Here is a 19,294-nt window from a genome sequence, read left to right on the forward strand (position 1 = left end):
GCCCCCAACAAAGTATGATCGCCACGAACCACGCACTTCATAGCGTGACAAAAAAGCGCTAGGCCCCCTAAACATTCCATCGCGTGGTGAATTGCCGCATCTCCCATTGTCGCTATGGCGTGACGTAGCTCAAGTCGGACTTGCGCGAAGAAAATAATGTAATTTGTATACAGTTGTAAATAAAGATGATTTTCATTATTATAACTTATACCAATGTATATTTAATTAAGCTAATATAAATATAGATATTTCATTCTTCAATATCTGGCCAATATAACAACTCAATGACTGTTACGTTTTTTATAAACATCGTTTAAAAACCATTTAGTCGACCATTTAGCCTGCCCCCTCCAGGACTAAATTGATCAAAATCCGTCTCGATTTAGTCGAGGTTGGCCTGATTTACGCCCGTATTCTTAAACCGGACTTTAGTCGTAGTTCGAAGTTCGACTTGAAAAAGTCGTAGTTCGAGCTATTACTTCAAATTCGATTAAAAAACGAAGTAGTCGAAGTTTGCAGTTCGACTTAATGAAGTCGAGCTTTTAGTCGAGTTACACACGTCTGGGTAACAAAGGCTATACATTGGCCAATGACAAGAGAGTATTTGAGGAGCAGACGAAATTTTGCGCATTGATATCGCTTTCCATTTTTTTACAACACTTTTTACGCATCAGGACTATATACATGAAAAATAATTTGAATCGTTAATTATTAGAACAATATCAGCATTAATTTAACAGTGAAGTATATTTGATTAACAACAAACAAAATCTTCAAAATATATTTAGGAACCATGGCGGTACGGTAACTTTTATTTTTTCTAGACCCCCAACAAAGTATGATCGCGACGAACCACGCACTTCATAGCGTGACAAGAAAGCGCTAGGCCCCCTAAACATTCCATCGCGTGGTGAATTGCCGCATCTCCCATTGTCGCTATGGCGTGACGTAGCTCAAGTCGGACTTGCGCGAAGAAAATAATGTAATTTGTATACAGTTGTAAATAAAGATGATTTTCATTATTATAATTTATACCAATGTATATTTAATTAAGCTAATATAAATATAGATATTTCATTCTTCAATATCTGGCCAATATAACAACTCAATGACTGTTACGTTTTTTATAAACATCGTTTAAAAACCATTTAGTCGACCATTTAGTCTGCCCCCTCCAGGACTAAAAAAATCGATCAAAATCCGTCTCGATTTAGTCGAGGTTGGCCTGATTTAGTCGGTGATTTAGTTGAAGTTCGGTTTATGAATTAAAATGACGTCATTTTTTTAGTTTTAGCTCGAACTACGACTAAAGTCCGGTTTAAGAATACGGGCGTTAGTCGGTGATTTAGTTGAAGTTCGGTTTATGAATTAAAATGACGTCATTTTTTAAGTTTTAGCTCGAACTACGACTAAAGTCCGGTTTAAGAATACGGACGTTAGTGTCCGTCGATTCAATTATAGGACATTATGGTCTTTCCACATGAAGATTGGATTATGGCAACTTTATTGATATTGAACCTAGTTTCGAGTCTATAATTATCTGTTTCACTGTCCGTCCATCCTTTTGTTTTTTAATTTTCATATTTCTGAACAAGGTTGCAGGTTTATCTTCATCTTTTCATACGGAAAATTATGTGTTATGTCTTACGGTTACACAATATAGATGGCCGGACGGGCACTCAGACAGACAGACAGAGGATTAATAGGAAAAATAGGCTGATATGTTTTAAGTTTAATTTAGTAAGTAGCCTAAAAAGATTTAACATTTTCTACAGTTTTGCGTTAGTGGTTAAACTGTTGTTATGTTTGTGGTTAAACTGTTATTACGTTTGTGGTTAAACTGTTGTTACGTTTGTGGTTAAACTGTTGTTACGTTTGTGGTTAAACTGTTGTTACGTTTGTGGTTAAACTTTTGTTACGTTTGTGCTTAAACTGTTGTTACGTTTGTGGTTAAACTGTTGTTACGTTTGTGGTTAAACTGTTGTTACGTTTGTGGTTAAACTTTTGTTACGTTTGTGCTTAAACTGTTGTTACGTTTGTGGTTAATGAAATTGTTACATTAGTTGTTGGTTTTTGTTACGTTAGTGGTTAATGTTACTTCATTGTTGTTAGTGGTTAATGTTACAAGTGATAAAATCGTGAAAGATTGGCTAATTTGTCGCACATCCGTCACGGAAGTATATTACTGTAATTTGTGGGTTTGTTTTTCTTATCATAACAAACAGCAACAATTAAATCATAAAAACTGATAAAATACTTTTATTTCAACTTTTGAATTTGTTGAATTATAGATATATATTGAATAGATATATTATAATTATATGATATCAACATTCATAAAAAATATTGAATTAAACAAAATAGACAATTTTACATCAAAGAAGAACAGGCAAAACATATGCCAGGGAAAAATACGACTTATACCCTACCACTTGAAAAAGACCAAAGTTTAAAATGACATTTTTGGATCGTTCCGTTTTTACTTTTGGAAGGCAAAAGCCTTTAACTTGTCTCAAATTGTAAATAGATTTAGGCGTTTTGGCAAAAGATGGTGTAGTCTATGAGAAGGGTCTTTAAGTTTCTGAAAGTCCTTGAGTGCATAGGCACAGTAGAGAATTAAATATATATATATATTATAATGTTATATTTATGTATTTGTTTTTCTTAATTTTTGGATGAATAAAGAAAGAAATCACAGTACACTGATCAATTGTTTTTTTAACTGAGCTCCGTGAACGTGATCCTAAGCGCTCTACCTGGGATACTTTCCAGTGGGTCAGACTGCAATTTAGTCAAGCACATTCACCAAACGGAGACGGCGTATTCTAAAACAGTCCTGATAACACAACACAACACAACAATAGAAAAAATAACTTAAGGCCTAGGCCTAAATCAGACCAGAACGGCGCAATAGAATTATTCTAAAAACTATGTATATATTGCCATGTGAATTAAATATTGTATTAAAAGACACGTTTTGTATGATGTTGCTATCACTTACAAACTAAGAAAACAGTGTAGGCCTATGTCAATACCAAATTGTTTCCATGACATCACTGGTGATTAGAGAGATTTCGTGTGTGATTTAGCAGGGCGTTTGTTTGTGTACAAATTTTACAGATACGAAAAACAAACATGCATGAATATAGTATGATACCCTTAGAAACCAATTTATCTAAATGAATATTATTATCTGGTAGTAAATCATTAATTTGTTCCCGCCTTTTACAACAAGTAAATATGACTGGTTGTCATTGGTCACGTAAGAATTACGTGGCATTTATATACCACAACATCGTAACAATTATAATATTATTAGATACCTATAATTTTAAATTGAACTTCTTGTAAATACAATGATACGTTTAATTATGATTGTACACACTTGTACACACTTAGTACCTAAGTATAATAAAAGCGCACTCTTCCGTGATAAAAGTAGTTTGACAAATTATTTACAAAAAAAAAACCCAAATTGTTCTAGAATAAAATTCTGAACTATTTACGGCTATTGATTTTGTTATACGAAGTATGCCTTCACTTTGAAATAGGCCTAGGCCTATAGGCTAATCAATGAAAGCAATACTTGATATGGGACATAACGAAAATAAGAAACGCTAAAGAAAAATCGTGCTGTGTGAATATTAATATAGGGATCGCATCAGAAAGTGAGTAAGTAATTCATTTAAAAAAAACTGGCTTTCTGTGTCATGTAAGATATTCTGATATAGATATTTTCAATTTTTCAATATTTTTTCAGGTAATGATATCAAAGAAAGATTGTCATAAACATTTTTTTATTTCTATAAAGCATTAATATTAAATACGACGATAGTGTATTAAAAAAACATTTAACTCATCTTTTCTCTCAAAACTGTCATCCGGTATCGTCCGTAAGCATGGTCTTTATTGTACTCATTATAACAACGTGATCATTGAAATGAAAAAATACAATGCCCGTTAAAAAATGTCATGTTATAAGAAATCCTAATTAGTCCTCATTTTATCCCGGCTCTTATTCCATGTACCGAATATCTTTTATGTGCATTATATTTGAATCAAATATAGTGCACGTATTAAGTTAATTATTGAATTATTAAATTGATATAAAAGAAAAACTTACGATTTGAAGGAAGCCTTGTCTTTAAGCTGTCGCAAGCAAGTGAATCGATGGCGTTTATTTACCAACTAAATGACAGAACACGCCCTGAATATTCCAGTTTACATGTCAAAGTCCAACCGGAACGTTTTCCTTGTGTTGGAAACAGTTACTGTTGACTTATGAGTACAGCTGGCCTTTTATTAAATAAGGATATATTGTTGGCCCTATTATTTCCTTTTTAGTTGTAGGTTAGTCCATAACATTGTCAACAGTTTGGAAACAAATATTTTAGAATGTTACATCAGCTACCCTTATTAACTATTTTCAAATGTGTATTTATCTTAGGCCATATTGACGTTCATTAGTAAGAGCCTATGCCGTTTGTTCAGTTTTATCTCTCTACATGAAAACGTCATAAAGTCATAGACGTGATAACAAGTGATGGATGAAATGAATTATATATTGGCAAATTTTTTCCTTTGGTACAAAATGACAAATTATTTTTAGTCTTTTTTAGTGTTTATTCTTAAAATTCAGGAAAGTGATTCCCTAGCATGTGCGGCCCCTCAATAAACATTAGTGTGCCAAATGTAAGCACGTACCATTCAGCGGTTTCGGATCAGATACGTAAAATAACGCCAAAATGTTGTACAGTATTAATGTATAGACTAGCAGTAACCCGTGCTCCACACGGTCTTTTTCTGCCTTAATATGTGGTTAAATATACTTCACATGGGAGGAGTAAGTATAATAAAAGCGCACTCTGACAAATTATTAAAATAAAAACAAATTGTATCAAGAATAAAAATTCGGAACTGTTTACAGCCATTGATTTTGTTAAACACTATCCTGGATGTTGAACGTTAGACTTTACTTCAGACTGCCAGACTTTACAAAAATAAAAGACGCTAAACAAATTGTGCTGTATGAATATTGTTATAGGATGCGCATCAGAGTGACAACGTGCATGAGAGGGACATGCACGTTGAACTCTGTCAATCAGTAGGAAGTTTAAACATTTCAATGATAAAATATGAATTGTTAATAGAATAGTAAAAACTAGCTGCTTACAGACTTGACATCAACACACAAAAGTGCACATGGTGATGGTAGTCGAAATTAGATGATGCGCGCGGACACAAAGAAATTGTTTTACTTCGTGTATATTATTTGATATTTTGTTGTTAAGTGGTGAGTGCTTTGTTTTTAATGAAGCTAAAAAATAGTGATGTGTTATGCAATAAGTCACACTTAGGCCTACCTATAGATTGAATACAAAAGTGGACATAAATCGAAGGAAAAATACATTGCTGCGGAAACACCACCTAAACATTGTTAATTTTTTTCCGTAATTTTCATGTTCAATACATTTGGATTCGTTTTGTTTGTGTGTTTATTTTTATTCCTTTACATTTTTTTTATTTCACTGGTTTTTATATTTTGCAAATTTGTTGTGTGGTTGATTTGTTACTGTTGTAATTAAACTGTGGTTTTAAATTTTTTGCTTGAAGGGGTGATAATAATAAGCATTCGTTGAGAGGTAAAGAGAATAGGACAGTTGATTTGGTATTTTTTTTGCTTCATTCCATGAATATTTTGGATAAGCTAAAAAAAGTTTTACATTTTTTTACATTCATTTGGGGTCCGGCAGCGTTTTAAGTGATTATTTAAATGCTTGAACGTTCAGAATACTTATATTTTTCAACCAAAACAATGCATGATTTATGCACAAAAACCAACTACAGTTAGGCCTATTGTAGGCCTACACATTAAAATGTAGTAAACTCTATTAGGGGACACCTTCATAATCCAAAAAATTGTCCCCTTAAGGAAAGGTTTATGCAAAAAACAAAAATCCTAAATGTAAACTAAATAAATTGGACTGTGATTTAGAAGAATTGAAATTTTAACCGTCTATGTTAAAGATCATAATGCGGTTTCAGTGGATTGTTGTTGTTGTTGTTAGTTCATTTTTTTATACTGGGTGACCTCTTCAGTCAAGACTGATCTCCCAGAGGGCCCAGTTGGTGATCAGTGGCTGTGATGTACTAATACACCGGGGTAACCCCCTACTCGTCTCGGAAAGTGCACACGAGCTAGTTGTGTACACTGGACCTACGGTTTATAGTCCTTATCCGAGAAGACTCGCCTACCACCAGAACCATGGAGTGAGTGAGCCTCGAACCCCTCTGCCGATGTTATGGCTAGGTATTACGGTTTCACTGTCTTAACCGCTCGGCCACTCACCCACTGGACAGAGGCCATTTAATTTGCCTACACTTTTATGCATGTTCAAAATTGCATGATTGCATGTTATGTTAAAGCTCAGGTAGAGGCATGAATTTTAAAAATAATATTTGGTTAATTGTACATAGGCCTAAATCAAATATTGTAACAGAAATACCAATATTTAGTCATCTGATAACATTTTTTACCACACCGTTTAGTTTTCATAGCTTTTTAAAATGACTCTCTATTTACAAAATGTGTGTACAAAAGAATAGAGATTTTACTGTGTAATTTGAACTATCCCCCCACTAATAAGAAGGTGCTTATTTCCAACAAGCTCGTGTAAGCTGTTCTTCATTAAAGCTGTTGAAATCAACAAATTGCGATTTTATTTGGTGGATTCCTGAATACCAATTAGTGCAATAGGAATCATAATCAAAGATCCCTTCAATATTAAGGACCACTGTATTGCGGCCTCTTATCTTTACCATTAGCTGCTCCCTTCAATTAAAGAAGCTTAACTTTGTAATTGTAGTCTATACAATTTTAAAAAAATGAAGAGATCTGAAAGTGTTGTGCAATGAATAATTATCAAAGTGATGTCTCTTAATAATGTAATGGTTCTTTCCATAAGCTTAACACCCTTGTCGGTAATTTGCTGTCTATTTTTAGGTGCAGCAAGAAACAACACCCATGAAAATGTTCCGGTTCTCTGAGAAATGCATATACCTGTAGGAGAATTTGCATTATCCATAGGCTGATCCAAGGAGATTAAAAATTAGGACATAGGCCTAATGTTAAATTCAGCACTTCATTTTACAATTGTTAAGTCCTCGCAAATCCTTCCTCGCCCCAACCCAACCCCCTAAATCAAAAATCTTGGGAAGTGTGAGGACGGGGAAAAATTACTGTAAGTAGATGTACATTCGTGTGGATTCATGTTTTGTTTTAAGATTTATGTACATTGTATGGACAAAAAATCCATTTCTCAAAAACTTGTTTTTTCCGTCAAATTGGACGCCATTTTGGCTTCTGGCATGATGATGTCATCGTCAGGTATTTGTGTGTGTTATATAGGCCAACATTTAAGTGCCGTAAAACATTTTGCCCAAGACCATGGGAATGGGATGGGGATTTTTTTCTGACATTCTATAATATCCACAAAAAAAAAAAAAAAAAATGTTCCTTTACTTCTTTCCCACATGTGTATATTAACTCGCTATCTGGGTGGTTGCCGTATAAAAAAAGGGCATCTGTTTCTCTTTAGAGCAAGTAAAAGAGGAGGATGCATTTGGATAACCTTAAAGATGTATTGTAGGGCTTACCCACCCCTGAACAAATATTTTTTTTAAATTGTATAATAGTTATCCACAAAAATGTACCTGAAAAAATGTCATTTACAGCTAAAAATAGTCAAATTGGCTGCCAGCTAATGGGGTTTTGATTGAATTGGACCATTTATTTTGTCATTTTATATGAGAAAACATTATTTTTGTTGTCATTTTAGGCCTATATGAGAAAACATTATTTTTGTTCGTTTTTTAACGAAAGGGATTAATTTTATTAAAACTACAAATAACCTATTTAAATTTTGATTTAAATTAATCCTCATTTTTCATGTTTTGGTGGAGGACAATACACCTTAAAATGTTCTCACGTCTTTGCTAGAATTAAAGAAGCTTAAATATTTTTTTTTCACTTTTCCTCGCCCTCGCACTTGGAGGAGTTGCCTATACGGATGTCCGAAACAGGGTGACCCTTAATCTGCGTCATATAATATTGTTTTACAAATATCGAAAGATGTCGGTATCTAAACCGCCCAGTGTTATAAATCTATTAATCAATTTGAAACGTAGAGATGAGAGAAAAATTAGAAATGAAAAAAAAAACATTACGCAAGAGGGCGGCAAACTCACATAATTTGGGAGATTCCGTAATTTAATCAAGAAAAAAGTGAAATTTAAATGTTTGCAAAAAAGGGTGCGTGACGATTCCCCTCTTTGCATGCCGGATAGATCCACGATGAGCATTAAATCAGAATGCTACAGCACACTGTCAAATGGAGCATGTAATGGATGAGGTTGTTAGTTTTTTACCAGCCTCCTTGTTAAGTACGTCTTTTTCTACCAGCGCCGGGTCGGGTCAAAGAATATATATCACAAGAATGAGTATTCCGCGATTTTTGCATGAGAAATTTGTAACAGAGAGCTCCAGTGAGTGATGGCCGCCCTCATAAGGGCGGATGTATACATACTAAATAAGACTTGATTTAATAGATATTATACATGTCACATTAAATAGAATTATGATAATAGTTTTTGCAATTGTAAACTATTTTGTAATACATATTTATTAACAAACTAGTGTACATTCACTTTTACAGACAATTATTTACTAACATGCTCAGTTAGTTCACAAAAAAGGCCTAACACAGCAACACCAAAAATCAACGAATCGTTACTCAGCACGGCCTATTCTTTACCATTGCCGTGTACTACTCTACGCCCGGTAAATTAAGTATTGTTTTTATGATATAAATTAGTATAAAATACATGTTATTAATAGGACAAAATGTTAAATGTCATTAACATTTATTTGTTTTACCAGAAACAAGTTAAATATAGGAATATTATTAAACTATCCTTTGTGAAAACGCGTAAACACCAACACGCCCGGTCACGCTATCGTAGCGCCCGGTTGATAAAGCAAACTGTTTATAACGGCAGTTTTACTAAATAAATTGCATAAAACGAACAATTAAATATCCAAATATTATTTAACATGATGTTGGCATGTAGTTGATAACATTTTTTATCATGAAAATACTACCGGTGGTCCAGCCTTTGATTAGTGAAACCGTCACAAAAAGTTGTATACATCCCAGATACATCCACACTTATGGCGGCGCCCTACCACATGGACAATATTACTGTTACAGGGAAAATCGCGGATTACTCATTCTTGTGATATATATTCTTTGGTCGGGTCTACCGCACTCGCGCTCTCTATAATAATAAGGCCGAAGACAGGACTTTTCCATTTTTTAGATGGGGAATTTAATATAGACCTATTGTCTAATTGTAAAATAAATGTATTCTAGGCATATGAACTTAGTGTTCAATAAAACAAAATAAAAGTATGCTTTTGATGATAATTAAATATATGAAGAAAATAAGTAATTTGCTTTATTAAAATAATTGATAATAACATTTTTGAATAATGGTAGTGTCTTTTGGGAACTAAAACCAATGAAGCGAGGCATTACAATGAACATGGCCGAGGGGATGGGAGCTACTGGAGGTAATAACAATACATTACATGTGAGAAAAGTGTCAGAAAATAGTGATAATGATGAAGTTTTTGATGACAATCGATCTCTAAATGTGTTGCAACCATGCATTCCACGGAAATCAAGTTTAGTCAAAAGTGGCACCCGCAGCAAGCGAAAGAAAACTGTATCATTTTCAAGTTTCCCCGAAGAAAAACGCATTGCAAAAGGTAGGATTGGCTGATTCTATGAATATGATAGTAACATATAATATAGGCCTTCCAAGGCTGGACGAGGCCTAGCCTATAAAATATTATTATAAAGAAAGAAAGTATAGTTCTAGACCTATGCCCACTGTGTGTAGCTTTACCTATTGTCATGTAAAGTAAAATAAGGTAGGTTAATCTTAAATCGTAAATTAATTTGTTTTATATATAAATTTAGGTTATTTATTTAGGCCTAGCTCGTCATCCAGAAAGGCCCCTCTCTCCTGTCTACGGATTCTCTCTGTCTACTTAACTAGCCAGTACTTAGTACTGCTACTGCTCGTACCACAGTAGGCAGCTGTATCCCATAGCTTTTGATGGCTAGGCCTATTTTTTTATAATTTCTTTATTTACCAGTTAGATTCAGTTTGCAAGCATTTGACAATAACGAATAGTAAAGAGTGTTTATTAAAAGTTAAGACGATGATCTATGCTCCCTGCAATCGGACGCGTGGATCGCAGTAAACTACAATCCCTCATCGTGTAATAAAATTGCTATAGTTGACTGTACTAAGCAATGCATATTTGTTCAGAATGTAGCATGGTTATTGTTCTTTACCTTTCATCCCAGGTTTTAGGTTCTCCTTCCTGTAAGTGATTTGTTTCCTGCTCTGCTGGTGGGTGTGCTGAACAAACAATATTCATTCTTATATAGATATTGTATAAGTCTAAAATTCAAAATTAATCAACAAACATACAGTACCCTAAACTAGCATTGGTATGGTAGTCAATCATTCATTTCGGTTGTCATACTGTATAGTTGAAGGAAAATCTGACATTCGCCTTTTCCATTTACAGTTGAACCTTCATTTTACGTACGGTACGAGACCAAAAGGCGTACGTAAAAGCTAATTAGCCTAGACTAATCTAGGCCAGGTTAGGCCTATCTAGATGTGAGGCCTAGCTGTGATGCTTAACTGGAAAAGTATGCAGGCTGTGCGATGTTTAAATAAAGTTTTATAATTAAAAACCAATGTTCTTGTATTTTCTATCAATAAAAACAGTCACTGCTGTAGGGGGAATGCACCCGTGTGGCTTGTCTCACAGCCTTGGCTTTGTGGTTAGATTGTGCCCTCAATGTAAAAAAATAACACTATTTATGTAATAAATTACTAAAAATGATGACGTCGTCAGTCATTTTATGCGTACGTAAAATCAGGGTACGTAAAATCAGGGTACGTAAAACATGGATTCTACTGTATAGTTATTTACTGTTCATTTATTTACTGTTCATTTATTTACTGTTCATTTATTTACTGTTCATTTGTTAGTGAAATTTGGAAAAATTAAATTAGACAGGTGCACCAAATTACTTAAATAATCAACAGTATGCATACACGGTAAACAGACGATCAGGGCCAAGGATGATCGGGCCCATTTTGTTATGTGCCCTATCGTCTTATACGTTTGTTCCGATCGTCTTAGGCGTTGGGCCTGATAGTCTTAACCGTTGGGCCCGATAGTCTTAACATTGGGCCCGATAAACTAATAACAATATTTTATAGACAATGCGGTGCAGAACAGGAAGCCAATGTAATTCTTTAACATTGGGCCCCGATAGCCAAGTGTATCGTTTGTTAATCTGTTCCATTATATTTTATAATTGAGTTATTGGCAAACAATGTTTATGTATAATATTAATGGTAGCCATTACAGTACATGCGATTAAAAAAGATATGATAGAAAATTATTAGATTATACATAAAGGTGACGTAAGGTAAAAAAACTCATTTTGTCATTTGGTAACTGTATCTGTGTCTACTATTGCAATTGTTGGCAGAGATTTTTTTAGCCTAAATGAATTATTTATTTATTATTATATATTATTTTCTAGTGTTTGGTATAGAAAAAAAGTCTCCTTAATAGGGTAATCATAATATAATAATATTTTATGGTTAACAATTATAAATCCAATTCGTTTTCGTGGACCGGATCGTCTTCCCTTTATTTTTATAATGGGCCCGATCGTCTAATTATATTGGGCCCGAATGTCCTGGTCCAAACAGTTGAGCCCGAACATCCACACAAAGTTGGGCCTAAACGTCTGCACACGTTAGTACCCGATTGTCTTTAGAAAAACCAGATCGTCTGGCCCTGATCATCCATGATCATCCTGATAGTCTGTCAATTGTGTATACAATAATAGTAATTTAGCATCTTCTTGGTCCAAGCATAGCAAGTACTAATTATTACTTTAGCCTCCCCCTAAAATTTAATAGCCATGTCTTTTTAAAATAAAAAAATGACTATTTGTATTTTTCTGCAACCTGATCGTTTTTTTATATCATTTTTGAAATGTTTAGCCCCTCCTAATCTATTATAATATAATGCTGGATCATCCACCCCTGTCTATTATCAACAGGACAATTAGACTCCTAAAAAGTTGTTCTGAATTGTAAAAGTTGTCCTTGGGACATATTTATCCGTGTAGTTTAATAAAGCTAGGGATACACCTATTTGTCTTATAAATGACATAAACATTGCTTGTGCTTTACTGAAATATAAGCATGACAGTGCTTGTTGGATAAATACAATACAGTACTTATTTTATATATAGCACACAAGAGCATACAGAGAGGAGGCCACTAGTGCACAAGTTACACTATGCTGCATGGATGAACCTTGTCAAAATGTGAACTGTGAGCTTATGGCAGCCAACGTGTTAGATTGATTTTAATCTTAACAATATAAGGTGAAATAATCATGTATATGATATAAAAGAAAATCTAATTGCAAATATTGAATTTAAATTAATTGTAGGAATACTGTGACTCATTGATATTGACATAAATGCTCATCTTCTTATCCAAGGCATTCTAAGCTAAAGTAAACTAATCAAGTCTATTCAAAACCTGAATATTATAGGTGTTTAATTTGATTGCTCATTGTTTAAAAAATATTAACTTGAAAGATCTGAAAACATATTAAACTCTTTTTAGAAATGTTAATGGTTAATAGTTCAATTAATTTAATATATGTTTGACTGTAATTTATCCTTAATATAAACATAGATCAGGTGTCTGAAATTTTCAATAACTACTAAGACTTAAAGTTAGCTTGATGTTCAAGATGTGCTATTACCATTTATTAGTGCCACCATTTACATACTGTATTAACTTTCTAAAATATGTACAATTATAGAGTTCTCAATTAACATCTGTAATTACTAACTTCTACTTTTTCATGTACCGAAATCTAGGTTCACGCTAGCCATTAGCATATTTAAAAATAACGATTGGAGTTGCCAATTGGCAAAAAAAAAAAAATGATATCCTTCGCAAAACTGGCGAAATTTCGTCTGGCCATGGTTTAAAGTTTGAGAAGTCTTGTTCCTGAATTATTTTATCTTCCTTTTTTGGTCAGAATCTGTTATACAAATCAGGAAAGACATGATTCTTGCTGACAAGGTTACCGTTTGATTGCAATTTTCTGTTATACTTTTGTCTTCCATCTTACTAACAAAGATGTTTGCATGTTGTTTTTAACCCTTTGAATTGCACTTTTTGAGCCTTTGACCTAGGTAGAAAAAAATGCAATTTTTCGGAAGGCCAAACAATTTCACATAATAAAACCAGCAATTACAGAAAGTTACAGGTATAAAAATATATTTTGCATTTTTCCTTTTAGCCTCAGACACTTTATTTATTTTATTTTTATTTGTTCTTTCCTTAAACTGAAATACACTTTCAATACAAAAGTACTGATTTCCAAAGTGGTTCAGTAAACATATTTACAACAAAAATAAAATATAAAAGAAAAACAAAAAGAAAGAAAACAGATATAAAACTATTTACAATTGTGAAGGCAAAAAGGTTAATACATTATATATGTTTTCTATAGTGAAGATTTAAAAGTTTCCAAAGACATATTATGGAGTTCTGATTTTATGTTATTTGGTAGAGAATTCCATAGTTTAGTTGATCTATAAAAAAAGTTCTTTTACCCTGAGAGTTATTCCATAATGGAATAGATAAGTCATTATTACTTTGGGAGCGAGTGCATTTATTATGGTTATCTACAGTAAATTGAAATACTTAGGGTAGAAACCTTGTGTCTTTAAAGTACAGTAGGGTTAAGTCTTCAGAATTATTTACTGGGAAAAAAAAAAGATTTCCTTTGTAGCAAAAAGAAATCCTCTAGTTCTGATTAAAATTTGTAAATTTTGTATAACAAAAAGAAAGAAATAAATTAACATACAGCAAGTTTAAATTGTAGGAGCTTTGGGTATTTTCAATCAAATGGTAACTTGATATTATATCCTACATGTACACATACAAGCACTGTCATAGTAAATCTCCAATATCATACCTCTACTACAGTACTAGGTACCCATTCATTTTCTTCCACACTGGTAAATAGTCCATTGCATTTGCACCATAACTCTGTTGTTTAGACATTATAATATTTAATTTTCCCTTAATGGTTCTGTAATGAAGAAGTAAGAATCAAATGACGGTAGAATATGATGTTATCATCGACCAAAGAAGCTCTATTGTAAACAGTAAAAGCCTATTTAATTGAAGTTGTGTGTGAAATTCAAACCCAATGCTCTTTTACCCCATGGCATTTAATCAAGGTATCATAGGAGAACATTTGTATATGGAATTATTTGATTTGGGACCAATAAAGAGGAAAAATTATCAATGTAAACAATTTACTGTGTACACAAGTTTGTAACCTGAGTGGTTTGTAGGGTTCGAACAAACCTCTTTTCCCTGAAGTGCCCTTTCAAACTAGGCCTAGCCTACAGTACTAACATTTTTTGCCATTCTACATAGTCAACTCCCTGCTCACTCTCTTTGAAACTAAACTGGTTAGCATCACTCAATTTTATTATGTGACTTTAAAAAGCGGAATTCCCGGAAGTGAAAACATGTAAACCACTGCTAAAGAATATTGTATTTTAGCGGGAAATGACACGAAATATTGTGAGACTCCCGCATTTATCGGGAGAGAATAGGATGTCTGCCTTTAGTGCTCTTTTCTTCAAGATGTACTTATCTTAGCCCCTGGTGAAAAGAGGTCAATGGAAACTCTGAGTTATATACTGTATATATTGATACAGTATGTCCTATTCGTTTTTTAAAAATAAAATGATGGAGACAGGGTATAAATACATTTTCCAAATAGGTAAACAAATTCATCACTGTACCACTGTATTAATACATACCCCAGCTGATGAAAGAAAGGTAACAACAATAATAGAAGCAGCTAACAATTTGCATCATGTTGGTGTTGGAGATTTGATATAATGGACACTGACAGTAGGATTCTCTGCTAACATATTACGATAGCAATGCAAATTGTCAATTCACCAGTTTTTATCGACACCTGGGAAGTGTCATTGGAATAGCCAAATGTATTGCAAACATTAAAATCAATGATTATGTTATCAATATTTCTTATCAATAATAACAGTATTTGCATTACAAGTGCCTCATAGTCATAAGATATTTTGATTTTTAAAAAAGAATGCTTTAAATCATAATATGGGATTAAAAGCAGTTTTACGTAGAGAGTTCTAGCTTGCACATTCATCCAAGTAATGTAGACTATTAAAGATTAAAGAATCCAGTATATTATTCACATTCTTATTGTTTTTCATCAAAAACACAACCTATAAATATAATTTATATTTTGTGTGTTAACAGTATTAATTCCTTTGGTCTACTAAACGACTACTTCAGGTTCATTCAGTTTCTCAAAAATAAGAATAGTTATCAACTGTTTTGCCTTTAGTTTTATAGTAGTACAGTATTTGCAACATAATCTAGATGATTGTGTTTATGTAAATTAGTTTTACAATTAGACAGTTTATGTACTGTACAGTTTAGATAAGCTGGGATTGCGACCTCTTTCTATTGAGCAGGATAATTAACATGACTTTCTTGGTTACAGAAATTGGGCCCACACAAAAAAACATTTTTTACTAATGAATTGTATTGTGGGTATATAATGACCTCATTTTACAAACTGTAGCTGAGAGAACTGGTTTTTCATTGTACATAGTAAAAATAAGCTAAACAACAACATTTTTGCAATACTAACAAATACCAAAATCCTTTTGAAATTGAAGAAAACATTTTTTTCTTGGAATTTTTCAATAGAAACTGCAGGCCCTAAAATTTAAGAATGATAATAATTTTAGATAATATCTGAACATAGTATAAATATTACTACCTATTTATTACATATTTTGTTGTACATAGATCAGTGTATACAGTACATTTTCTATGTTGGAAGTCAATATTGATATAATTGGTACAGGTGAAACTTCTCATTCAAGGCTTCCTGCTTGTTACATAGAAAGATTCACTATTAAGACATTACAATGGACTAAGGCTAGGCTATTGATTCAATCCCAACATTTGCATACAATAGAGTAAACATGAGTATAATTAGCTAAACAGTTTCTTTTATAATCCCAGGGTCAGTTATATAGTAGAATCTTTCAGGACAATTGTATTGGTTTGGTATGAAACTTTTTTATTTTACAAAAATATTCAAAATTGTGATTTCTCCTACTGTATATTTTTGCTATTGAAAGTGAATCACTTTTATAACAATATACAAATGATATCCTAAGAAACTTTACTATTGAAATCTGCCTATAAGGAGTAAATTGTATTGCAATATTATTAAGGTATTAAATAAAATTATACCAACTATATAATATATACCAACTCATCGTCGTCATGGTATTAACAATGCTAGACGATGAAACGCCAGTTGAGAATGAAACCTGATAAATTTCGAAACGTACTGTAAGTTCGCTTATATTATTTTTTGGTTGTTCTAAAAGAAATTTTATTTAATACCTATTCCACAACCAGATGAAATTCTTCTAACATTATTAAAGTAATTACAGTAATATCATCTGCCTGCCTTCAAAATGTGTTTAGTAATGTTGGTAGCATTTCTTTTGCTTGTTTGCTTTATTCTTATCAGAGCTGTAATTAAACACATTGGATGGTAGATAAGTACAAACTACAAGTATCAATGCGCAATATCAACAGAAACTGGTGAAGTTTTTAGGCTAAGGTTCATTTCAGTAAAAAAAGAGGTTTAATATATTGAATTTACATTTTGCTGTTTGAGTCAGAGGGAAATAAAGCCGATTTATTTTATTGTGTAAATGGTTTAGTATCGGGCTCAGTTATTTTAAACTGCATTAGTTCCTGAATACATATTCCAGTATTAACTTGTGCACAATCTCAATCTTGTCAAATTTAATGCATTTCAATCCATTCTTTTCTAGCCAAATCACCTATTATGATTGTCAAAACTTATTTTTTCAATTTTATTTTGGTTTGTTTCTTAAATAATATTAATTGTGAATAGGTTACACAGTAACACCATGTTTTTTATAGATATAAATAAATTACAGTTGTGTAGAAGAGCATTTAACATTCAGATTTGTGTGTAATTATATTATTATATAGGATAAAAATAATTCAAGGTTGTAGAGGGTCGTGGGAGATGTGCAGGGTGCTTACCATCATATCACCCAATCTAATTGTCTTTTAATATCTATTAAATCATGCATAATACAGTGCTCATAAATATCAAGTTAAAATGTGTACAGTTTATTAAAATTTTATATCATTTTAAAGTTTTTGAAAATTAAGTGTTATTGTGTACATACACAGATCATCAGCATTTCTCAATGAATACAAATCCAGTGTTTATTCAAATAAATGCGGTAGGCCTAACTGGTATAATCAATACATTATTTATTTCAAACATCTTGTAAAACATGGACTAAAGAATCCCGGGTTTTAACGTGATACGCCGGATAGCGCACAACCTGAAACTTGCCATCTAACTCAACAAGTCAGCTACCAATCGGCGTTCAGGGTTTAACCTGATTTCCAAAAAATCTATGAATATCATCAGTTCTCAATATTTATTTATTATTTAACGCACACATGGCCTGTTAAAAAAGAAGAGTATGACTGTTACCGCAAACGTTGCCAGCTAGATCAGAGAGGGCAGCAAAAACCCAGAAGTCGCAAAGTAATTACATCAACTCGTAAATTGCTTCTAGCGCGGACGGTTGAAAATCTTCCGATGGAATTAGATATTTTTTTTAGGAGAGAATATAGAACAATATCGTATAGGCCTGCTAAAATGTTGTAGAATCCAACTATCGCAGTACACATTGAACAGCTAGGTGAGTAACCGACACAGAGTTGGTGACATGCGTTTTATTCTAGAGTTAAAGCATAATTTATAGATATAACCCAAATTGCCTAGTGACAATTATTTGTCAACAGAATAATATAATTAGTTAGAGCACTGGGAACTATAAGGTAACATCTGTTGTCAGTTTAATTACTGTACAACACAATTGCCTAACACTGTGCATTTCAATTTCAAAATAATTAATAAATAAAAAGCTTTTACTTTTCGTTAACATACAAAGAATGACCTGTGTATACAATACTAATGCCCGAATAAAAGAAATGGCCTTTCGGGACTATTTTTACATTGTCAGAGTGACACTGAACTGAAATTATTCTTTTGAGATATTTTATGACAAAGCCCAAATTGATGTAAAAAAATTATGTTAAAGTTTTCAAGTAGGCTATGCTAGAATTAATTCAGTATTACCTTTTCTATTGACACTAGCTTGCTTTTGTATCTTGTGTCTGAAGGGGTCTAGACTGATACTAATGCTAGCTTGCTTATTGTATCGTCTGTGGGTCTAGACTGACACTAATGCTAGCTTGCTTATTGTATCGTCTACTAATGCTAGCTTGCTTATTGTATCGTCTACTAATGCTAGCTTGCTTATTGTATCGTCTGTGGGTCTAGACTGACACTAATGCTAGCTTGCTTATTGCATCTTCTGTGGGTCTAGACTGACACTAATGCTAGCTTGCTTATTGCATCGTCTGTGGGGGTAGACTGACACTAATGCTAGCTTGCTTATTGTATCGTCTGTGGGTCTAGACTGACACTAATGCTAGCTTGCTTATTGTATCGTCTGTGGGTCTAGACTGACACTAATGCTAGCTTGCTTATTGTATCGTCTGTGGGTGTAGACTGACACTAATGCTAGCTTGCTTATTGTATCGTCTGTGGGTGTAGACTGACACTAACGCTAGCTTGCTTATTGTATCGTCTGTGGGTCTAGACTGACACTAATGCTAGCTTGCTTATTGTATCGTCTGTGGGTCTAGACTGACACTAATGCTAGCTTGCTTATTGTATCGTCTGTGGGTCTAGACTGACACTAACGCTAGCTTGCTTATTGTATTGTCTGTGGGTCTAGACTGACACTAATGCTAGCTTGCTTATTGTATCGTCTGTGGGTGTAGACTGACACTAATGCTAGCTTGCTTATTGTATCGTCTGTGGGTCTAGACTGACACTAATGCTAGCTTGCTTATTGTATCGTCTGTGGGTCTAGACTGACACTAACGC

At 33.2% G+C, this 19,294-nt stretch overlaps 1 protein-coding gene across 1 annotated transcript in view; it reads left to right on the top strand.

Annotated features, from left to right (window-relative positions):
- Positions 1-9,741: 9,741 nt before the first annotated feature.
- Positions 9,742-19,294, top strand: part of LOC140053882 (inactive phospholipase C-like protein 2) — an 81,115-nt gene continuing 71,562 nt past the window's right edge. The window contains exon 1 of the mRNA XM_072098618.1: positions 9,742-9,829. The gene's annotated coding sequence lies outside the window, so the exon portion shown is untranslated. The remainder of the gene's footprint in view (positions 9,830-19,294) is intronic.

This window comes from Antedon mediterranea, chromosome 7 (assembly GCF_964355755.1).
Source record: "Antedon mediterranea chromosome 7, ecAntMedi1.1, whole genome shotgun sequence".
NCBI classification, from domain to species: Eukaryota; Metazoa; Echinodermata; class Crinoidea; order Comatulida; family Antedonidae; genus Antedon; species Antedon mediterranea.